The sequence below is a fragment of the Primulina eburnea genome, chromosome 15 (assembly GCF_022965805.1).
Source record: "Primulina eburnea isolate SZY01 chromosome 15, ASM2296580v1, whole genome shotgun sequence".
In the NCBI taxonomy this organism is placed as follows: Eukaryota; Viridiplantae; Streptophyta; class Magnoliopsida; order Lamiales; family Gesneriaceae; genus Primulina; species Primulina eburnea.
This window is the reverse complement of record NC_133115.1, coordinates 5,586,679-5,595,416: the sequence shown is the minus strand read 5'-3', so window position 1 is coordinate 5,595,416 and position 8,738 is coordinate 5,586,679. Positions and strand designations below refer to the sequence as shown.

At 35.6% G+C, this 8,738-nt stretch overlaps 1 long non-coding RNA gene across 1 annotated transcript; it reads right to left on the bottom strand.

Annotated features, from left to right (window-relative positions):
• Window positions 1–1,730: 1,730 nt before the first annotated feature.
• On the bottom strand, window positions 1,731–8,365 carry LOC140815295 (uncharacterized). Its single transcript, XR_012114330.1, has 2 exons — window positions 8,247–8,365; window positions 1,731–2,130 (listed from the first exon to the last, which is right to left on the bottom strand). It is a non-coding gene; the product is annotated as an uncharacterized lncRNA (long non-coding RNA).
• Between the last annotated feature and the right edge of the window lie 373 nt (window positions 8,366–8,738).

The following is an 8,738-nucleotide window of genomic DNA, read 5'->3' as shown; positions in this document are numbered from 1 at the left end:
TTTGAATTACCCTGTTTTGGCAATCAAAATTAATTTGTTACACATTATGAATGTAGTGAAACTAATGGTGATCGGTTCATGAACAACTTTTTAAAAGAAAGATCTAGAAATTCCTCAACCACTGGAATGTCAGAAACAAATTATCCCTTTTCTTGAGTGGCATCAATCGAATAAATCAAATATCTTGATTATTTGTTAATAACAATCGAAACATCTGCATTTCTGATATTAACGGAATGCAAGATTGTGAATCATTGTCATAAAAATTTTATTTATTGCCAAAACATGGTTGGAATCTCACAAATTCATGGAAACAGTCGACGATAGCTCGATTATTTGTCAAAATATCCATTCTGATAATTGCTGTCAAATTCAGACATAGACAATTTAATGAAATTGGTTATCATGATACTTTTACCGAAGTAGATCGCGCAATTCAAATCTATTTCACGAGACCTAAAAAACACACCAACAAGGGTTGACACAACATTGTGTCAATCAACAAGGTAATCTCTATCTCGTACTAAACAACAACATATATAAATGAATGAGATGCTCTTTTTTTTATTAATATGCATGCGAACCTGCAATAACCCCTTCAAGTGCCTCGTGAGCATGGTCTTGAGTCACTACATGAACTTTGGTCTGCTAGGATTCTGTGCGGGAAACTTGGTTGTGGTGTGTAATGAGGAGTAAATGGTCTAGCAATTTAAGCCCGGGGAAACAGACTAAACCGAGGTGACTGGAACTGTTGTCTCCCGCATTAGGACAAACTCTGACATAATGTCTCTGCTGACCACACGTAGGACAAGTACCCTGAACTCATGTACACTGAGCAGATGAATGCCTGCCCCCACACTTATAACATGACTCTCGGACGAACCACGAGAGCTGCAGAATTTCTATAGGACTTCTACTTAAACCGCTTTCCCCTGAGCTTGAAACTCTTCTGTTTTGGTTGCTTGAAAGATTGTTGAGGTATGTAAGAGTGTGTTTTCATAGGAAACTGTGCACCTTCAGTGGGTGTATGCAGAGTATATTGTGGTACATCCCTTCGCATTCCTTCCTCTTGCCTTATTTCGTTGTCCACTGCATCGGTGTAGTCAGTATGATTATTAATCAACACCAAGGAATACAATCGAGAACCCAATCCTTCCATAAATTTGCCAAGTTTTGCATCCTCTCTCCCAGCCACATGTGGTGCATAAGTAAACAAAAAAGACAACTACCGAGCATACTTTGTCACATCTAAATTACCCTGAACCAAGTTATTGAATTTTGATACGTTGGCTGCATAATAAGAGAGTGAAGAGTACTCATGCTTGAATTTAATACAAAAAAATTCCCAAGTAAGAGCAGTACTAGCATCCCGTAAAGCTCCAGCAGTAGACTCTCATAAACGCTGAGCAATGTCTCTCGGTTGGATGACTATCATTTTCACTGTTCGGTATGAATCATACACCACCAAATCAAACAGATGATTCATGGGCCTTAACCAACTCTCATTTTTTTTATTACCTTCTATGCCACGGAAATAGGAGGGCTCAGATTCTGGAATCTAGCCACCACAAGTTCCATGTCATTGAATCGATTGATCCATTGTTCCACTTCAACATTAGCATTGTGGTCTCCCCCTCTTGCAGGACAGTCACATCTACCTCGGACAACTCTGTCATCAGCGCCATCATTCTGAACTCGTGATTCGTGTAATAATTCTTTCTCCTTTCTGCCTCCACCTCCAAGTGTCATTCTACAAAAAACTATAATTCAAACCACAGAAAAAAATATAGTACATTTGACACATAAGTAAATTATGATCGTACTAGCTTGAACTAAAAATCAAAGACTAGTGACTGCTAGATCTAACTCAAAAAATTCAAGTAAAGCAAAACAAATACACATAATAACAGGCAATCAAACACACACGCAATATTTGTGTCCAACTAGAGTGTTGTAGACAATAATTCGAGCGTATCTCATTGTACAGTGACAACAAATGTGAGAGCTCGTTCTTGATTAATATTTAATTAGCATGAAATCATGAATAATTAGCGTGAACAGCGAAAAACGAGTTAAAAATTTGCTTCCAGAGATACCGAAATTACGGTATGACCTCCCCATAAATAGGACCTGAAGGGAAATAATATTTCCGATTTTAATTGATATATTTTGTTGAATATATTTCCCTAATATTATGTTTTCCTTGTTGATTTGATTGTGTATAATATTTAATTATGGTTTTGCCTTTCTAGATAATTATGTTAAGATTTTATTGTGATATGATTTCTTACTTGAATTTAATTTCCTATTGATAAGATTATGTGGAATATTGGGTTTTATCTTTCTAGATATTATCTTTGGGATAAATATCTTCTAGATATAATATTTATGATAATGATTTACATGATATGGTATTATTGATTTGTTTCTAATAGAATTCTTGTTTACCATATCTTGTAGATTTCTTTATGGAAGATAAACTCTAGGAGATATGAAAGCTATATATATGATGTGATCAACGTGAAGTGGTGGTGGGAAAATAGAGAGAAGATTGTAGAGAGAGACTAAGAGAGATTCATAGAGTTTTAGTGGAGGAGTTTTTTCGTGGGAAAGTTTTCGTGGTGCTCTCTCTTCCTCGGTTAATATTCACTCACTTGTGCACGTTCAGAATTTCAGAGAAAATCCTATTCAAGAGACGTGCTGCGTTTTGAAGAGTGTTGATCCCGTGTTACTTTGAGTGTTGCCAACATCTACAGACAACATCCGTAACGATGTTGACTGAAGATTACATCTAAATTGATCGTGTTTTTCGGGATCAAGTTTTGCTTTCTTGTTAACGTTTTAATATTGTTGGTTGTTTTTAGAAAGCTTTATTTTCTCAAAGTGTTGAGGAAATTGATTTTTGTAAAAATCACTAGTGAAATGTTTTTGTGAACAGTTAAGTTTTCTAGTGATTAATTTTTGCCATAAGGCACCGCACAAGTATTTATACTTGTGCATATTTAATAGTGTCCATCTATTTGTTTCAAGTCAATTTGTGTTATAAAAGTTAATTTTCCGCTGCATGTAGATGTTGTCCGAGATGTTGTAACATCTGGCACAACATTTAATTCTGACAAAACACAAATTCTCTTTTTTACATCATATTCTGATATTCTCATTATTTATTAATATATGTCGGACAAAATAATCCTAACAAGTGGTATCAGAGCCAACTCTTGATATACTAAGTGTTGATTCTGGTTTTTATTTTGTTTTGACAGAAATATTTAATGGACACATCACTTGCAAACGGAGCACTTCGACCACCAGCTCCTAAACCTCCTGTCCAACAACAGTTTCGACCAATGAATGAAGAAAAACGCTGGTTGCAAGTGAATCCTTTAGGTGTTGCCCTAGGTGTTGCCACTCCTGGCCGCAACATCTGCAAAAATTCAGTACGTTTGAACTCCACAACTTCTGGAAATTTGAGTGGAGATGATGGATCAGAGGCTGATTATGAAGAACTCACTCTTGAGGGTGTACAAACGCTTTATGAAGAGTTATTTGAAGATTGGACCAAAAGAAACAAGTTGAACTCAAGTCTTGTGAAGGAGAACACTGATCTAAAAGCCGTAGTTGCCAAACTTGAGGTAATTTTGAGCAAAAAGGATTTTGAACTTGGTAAGACCAGAGAAGAACTTCAAAAGGCAACTGAAACCTTGTCCAAGTTCAATTCAAGCACATCCAAGCTTGATTCCATACTTTTGATGGGAAGAGATGACAAAAAAGACTTAGGCTTCAAAGACAGTGTACATAAAACTAATGAATCTTCAAAATCCACTGTTTTTGTGAAGGGAAAGACTGAAACACTCACACCATCACAGCCTATGCCTTCAATGAAAATCTCTCCATCAAAAAGACAACATACTACACATGTCCCTAAGAGAAGAAAACGAAGGTATGTATGTCATTACTGCTTTAAGTTTGGTCATATCAGGCCCTACTGTTTTAAACTCAGGGATGATCGCATGAATCAAAAGTCGAGCTAGATGTTGCCCCAAATGTTGTCCAACACTTTCTGCAACACCTCCCACCATCGATCTACAGTAAGAACAATTTGGGTACCAAAGGTAAAAACTCACTGTAAAGTTGTCTATACTTCGTTGAAAACTAATACTGCAGGTCATTGGTACTTTGATAGTGGAAGCTCAAGCCACATGACGGGATTACGAGAATATCTCACCGATTATGTTGAGCAAAAATGTGGTAGAGTGACATATGGAGGGGGAGCTAAAGGAAAAATTGTTGGAAAGGGTACTTTGAATGTTGAAGGACTACCAAAGCTCTACAATGTGCTTCATGTTGAAGGATTAAATTCAAATTTGATAAGCATAAGCCAATTGTGTGATGATAATTTGCATGTCAAGTTTGATAAACATACTTGTGAAGTTTTTGATGAAACTAACTTGTGCATTATGACAGGTACAAGGTCTTCGGACAATTTTTACCAAATAGGTGAAGAACTTTCATGCGAACATGCAGAAGTTAGTGAACTCGACCTATGGCATCAAAAACTTGGACATGCTAGTTTCAAAACCCTGAAGAATTTGAGTAAGTACGATGCTGTACGAGGTATGCCTAACCTATCATTTAGTACACCATATCTTTGTGGAGACTGTCAAAAGGGTAAGAAAACTCGCGTGTCTCATCACATGTTGCCCCACTTTGGGACAACACGTTGCCTCGAATTGCTACACATGAATCTTATGGGTCCCGTGGAAGTGGAAAGTTTTGGAGGTAAGAAGTATTCATTTGTTTGTGTTGATGATTTCTCACAGTTTTCATGGATAAGTTTTATTAGGGAGAAATCAGACACTTTCAATGTCTTTAAAAAATTGGTCACAAGGATTACAAACATTCATAAATTGAAGGTGAGAAAGATAAGGACTGACCATGATTTGAAAAAGAAAACAACTGCAAATAATGTGGAAGACCTACTGGAAATTCCAATCATACTGAAAAATGCAGATGTTGCTCCAGATGTTGCTCCAGATGTTGCAACACCTAGCACAACACTTGACGCAGTCAATGAAGCTGAGGACGAAACGAATAACAATGATGACGCAGTAGATGATGGACATAATATTCCAAGTAAAATTCAGAAAAACCATCCATCATCTCAAATAATTGGAAGTATGCATGAAGGTGTCCAAACTCGAAAGAAAGAAAAAGTGGATTACCGAAAGATGGCTGGACTTATTTGCATGAGCTCCATATACTCAGAGCAAGCACCACATGTTTGGTATGATATATTGAGTAATATCTAATGGAAATTGGCTTCAAACGAGGTGAGGTAGACAAAACTCTTTTTATTCAAAAAGTCCAAAGGTGAGATTCTTATTTTTCAAGTCTGTGTTGTTGATATAATCTTTGGTTCCTCATCTCAAAAGCATGCTGATAAGTGCATGTCATCTACATTTGAAATGAGCATGGTTGGTTAATTAAGTTTCTTTCTTGATTTAAAAATAAAACAAATGCATGATGACATCTTTTTGTGTCTCTTTCAACTGCTGAATCCAAATATGTGGCAGCAGGAAGTGGTTGGACTCATCTTTTGTTGATGAATCAAATGATTGAATACTATGGACATTCAAGTGAAACTTTAGTTGTATACTGTGATAATTCTAGTGCAATAAACATTTCAAAAACCCAGTACAACACTCTCGAACCAAACACATTGACATTCTTCATCACTTTATTCGAGATCTAGTAGAGAAAGGATTGATTCGGATGGAATTTGTTGATACAAATAACCAATTGACCAATATATTCACAAAAGCATTAGACTTTTAAGGGGTTCTCCAACCTTAGGAAATCTTTCAGCATGTTTTCTGCCTGATCATTCATAGATGTTGTCTCAGATGTTACAACATCTCGGACAACACCCAACATGCATGTGCATTTCTAGGACTTAGACATACTGCATTTGCATTCATACTGTTATATGATGTGTTATCACAATGTTGCATAAATCTTCTGGTGCACTTACAATTTCTTGTTCTATCTAAACTTAGCACACTTGAAGATGCTTAACAATCTGATTAAATCACAAAATAGTTGAAGGATGATCATGTACTCCATGACATTGTCCCATACGAAAAGTGACTTGAAAAGATTGAATAAAAAGAAAAATCAATTATGCATATGCTCTGTATCAGAAGAAAAGATGGGAAAAAGCTACCTAAAAGAGTCCAATGAAGACTGTGCTTTTAGTGTGAGAGCTACCTCTTCTGAATTTAATACAAAGGGCAAAAATAGAAGAAAATGGAAAAAGCTACCTAGAGGAGTCCTAAAGAAGACCGTTCTTCTAGTGTGGGAGCTACCACTTCTATGATCAGAAAGTTGACAAGTCTTTAAGTGTGAAGAAAAAAAAAATCAAAATTGTTTTTCTGGAATTGTGCGTGTTGTCAGAAGATGTTGCCAACATTTGTGCCAACATTTCTTTTCTGAACATATCTCATATTTGTTTTCATGTTTCTATTCTGTTACATTCTGTTATTAGGCATAAATAAGTCATGCATAAACATAACATTGTGAATATTGTTGGTCAAGAGGGTATGCGTATTTCAATAGAGAAAATTTGATGAAAATCCGGATTTTGCTAGAAATCCAATATTTGTGATTTTTTATGGTTCGGTGGTGTTAATTCGATGTGTGCTTCAATTCTGGAATTTTTTGAAATGATTCTTGACGCAATTATTCAGTAATTTTGGATAGTGATTACTCGCTAAAGCTGATTTTGTCTCTTATGAGAACTTAGTTTCTGACTATTGTCTGGCTATGGAGGTGGATGTCCATTCTGGACAAAAAGGGGGAGAAGATGCGACTCAAACTCAAGGGACTGTGAATTGAAAGGATCACATGATACCATCGATCTGATATCTTTACTTGATTTCATTTTTAATATTCTGCTCTGTTAAAGTTCTGCTTCCCTTATGTGATTCTGTTTAATGAACTGTTAATGATTTTTGCAGGTGTTTTCTCAGGTGTTGTCAACACGACGAACAACACCCGTACTAACTTGATTTTATTCAGGGGGAGAAAAATTCTCATATTAAGGGGGAGTTAATTGGAGTTTAACTGAGAAGCTAAGTTTGATTTGATTTTGTCCAGAAAGGCAAAAAGGGGGAGATTGAAGGGAAATAATATTTCCGATTTTAATTGATATATTTTGTTGAATATATTTCCCTAATATTATGTTTTACTTGTTGATTTGATTGTGTATAATATTTAATTATGGTTTTGCCTTTCTAGATAATTATGTTAAGATTTTATTGTGATATGATTTCTTACTTGAATTTAATTTCCTATTGATAAGATTATGTGGAATATTGGGTTTTATCTTTCTAGATATTATCTTTGGGATAAATATCTTCTAGATATAATATTTATGATAATGATTTACATTATATGGTATTATTGATTTGTTTCTAATAGAATTCTTGTTTACCATATCTTGTAGATTTCTTTATGGAAGATAAACTCTAGGAGATATGAAAGCTATATATATGATGTGATCAACGTGAAGTGGTGGTGGGAAAATAGAGAGAAGATTGTAGAGAGAGACTAAGAGAGATTCATAGAGTTTTAGTGGAGGAGTCTTTTCGTGGGAAAGTTTTCGTGGTGCTCTCTCTTCCTCGGTTAATATTCACTCACTTGTGCACGTTCAGAATTTCAGAGAAAATCCTATTCAAGAGACGTGCTGCGTTTTGAAGAGTGTTGATCCCGTGTTACTTTGAGTGTTGCCAACATCTACAGACAACATCCGTAACGATGTTGACTGAAGATTACATCTAAATTGATGGTGTTTTTCGGGATCAAGTTTTGCTTTCTTGTTAACGTTTTAATATTGTTGGTTGTTTTTAGAAAGCTTTATTTTCTCAAAGTGTTGAGGAAATTGATTTTTGTAAAAATCACTAGTGATAGGTTTTTGTGAACAGTTAAGTTTTCTAGTGATTAATTTTTGTCATAAGGCACCGCACAAGTATTTATACTTGTGCATATTTAATAGTGTCCATCTATTTGTTTCAAGTCAATTTGTGTTATAAAAGTTAATTTTCCGCTGCATTTAGATGTTGTCCGAGATGTTGTAACATCTGGCACAACATTTAATTCTGACAAAACACAAATTCTCTTTTTTACATCATATTCTGATATTCTCATTATTTATTAATATATGTCGGACAAAATAATCCTAACAGGACCTATCGAGGAAGTCAACAATTCTTGACAACAATAATACAATCAAATATAAACCAAATAGTCATCAAGAAATGGCTGACACCTCTCTTGATCCTGGATCCATCTCATCGTCGAATGTTGCTTCTATCACTAATCCAAACATTTTACTCGTAAATTCGGCCAATTAGTCAACTCTGTTAACTAATCGATGAAAATTTTCTTCTACGGAATCTACAGGTTTTAGCTGGCCTCCGAGGACTTGGACTCGAAAGTTTCATTTCAGCTCACCCCCATGTTCCTCCTCAAGTCATCTTCGGTGATGGAGCTTCGGAGATTGTCAATCCGACATTTATCGCCTGGTGCTTTCAAGATCAACTTTTGTTTATTTCTTTTTGGCATCTATGATTGAAAGTGTCCAGAATCAAATGATTGGATGTGAGACATCTATCCAGTTTATCGACTCGGGTATCCACCATTTTTGCTATGCGCTCAAAGGCTCGAGTTATGCATTACAA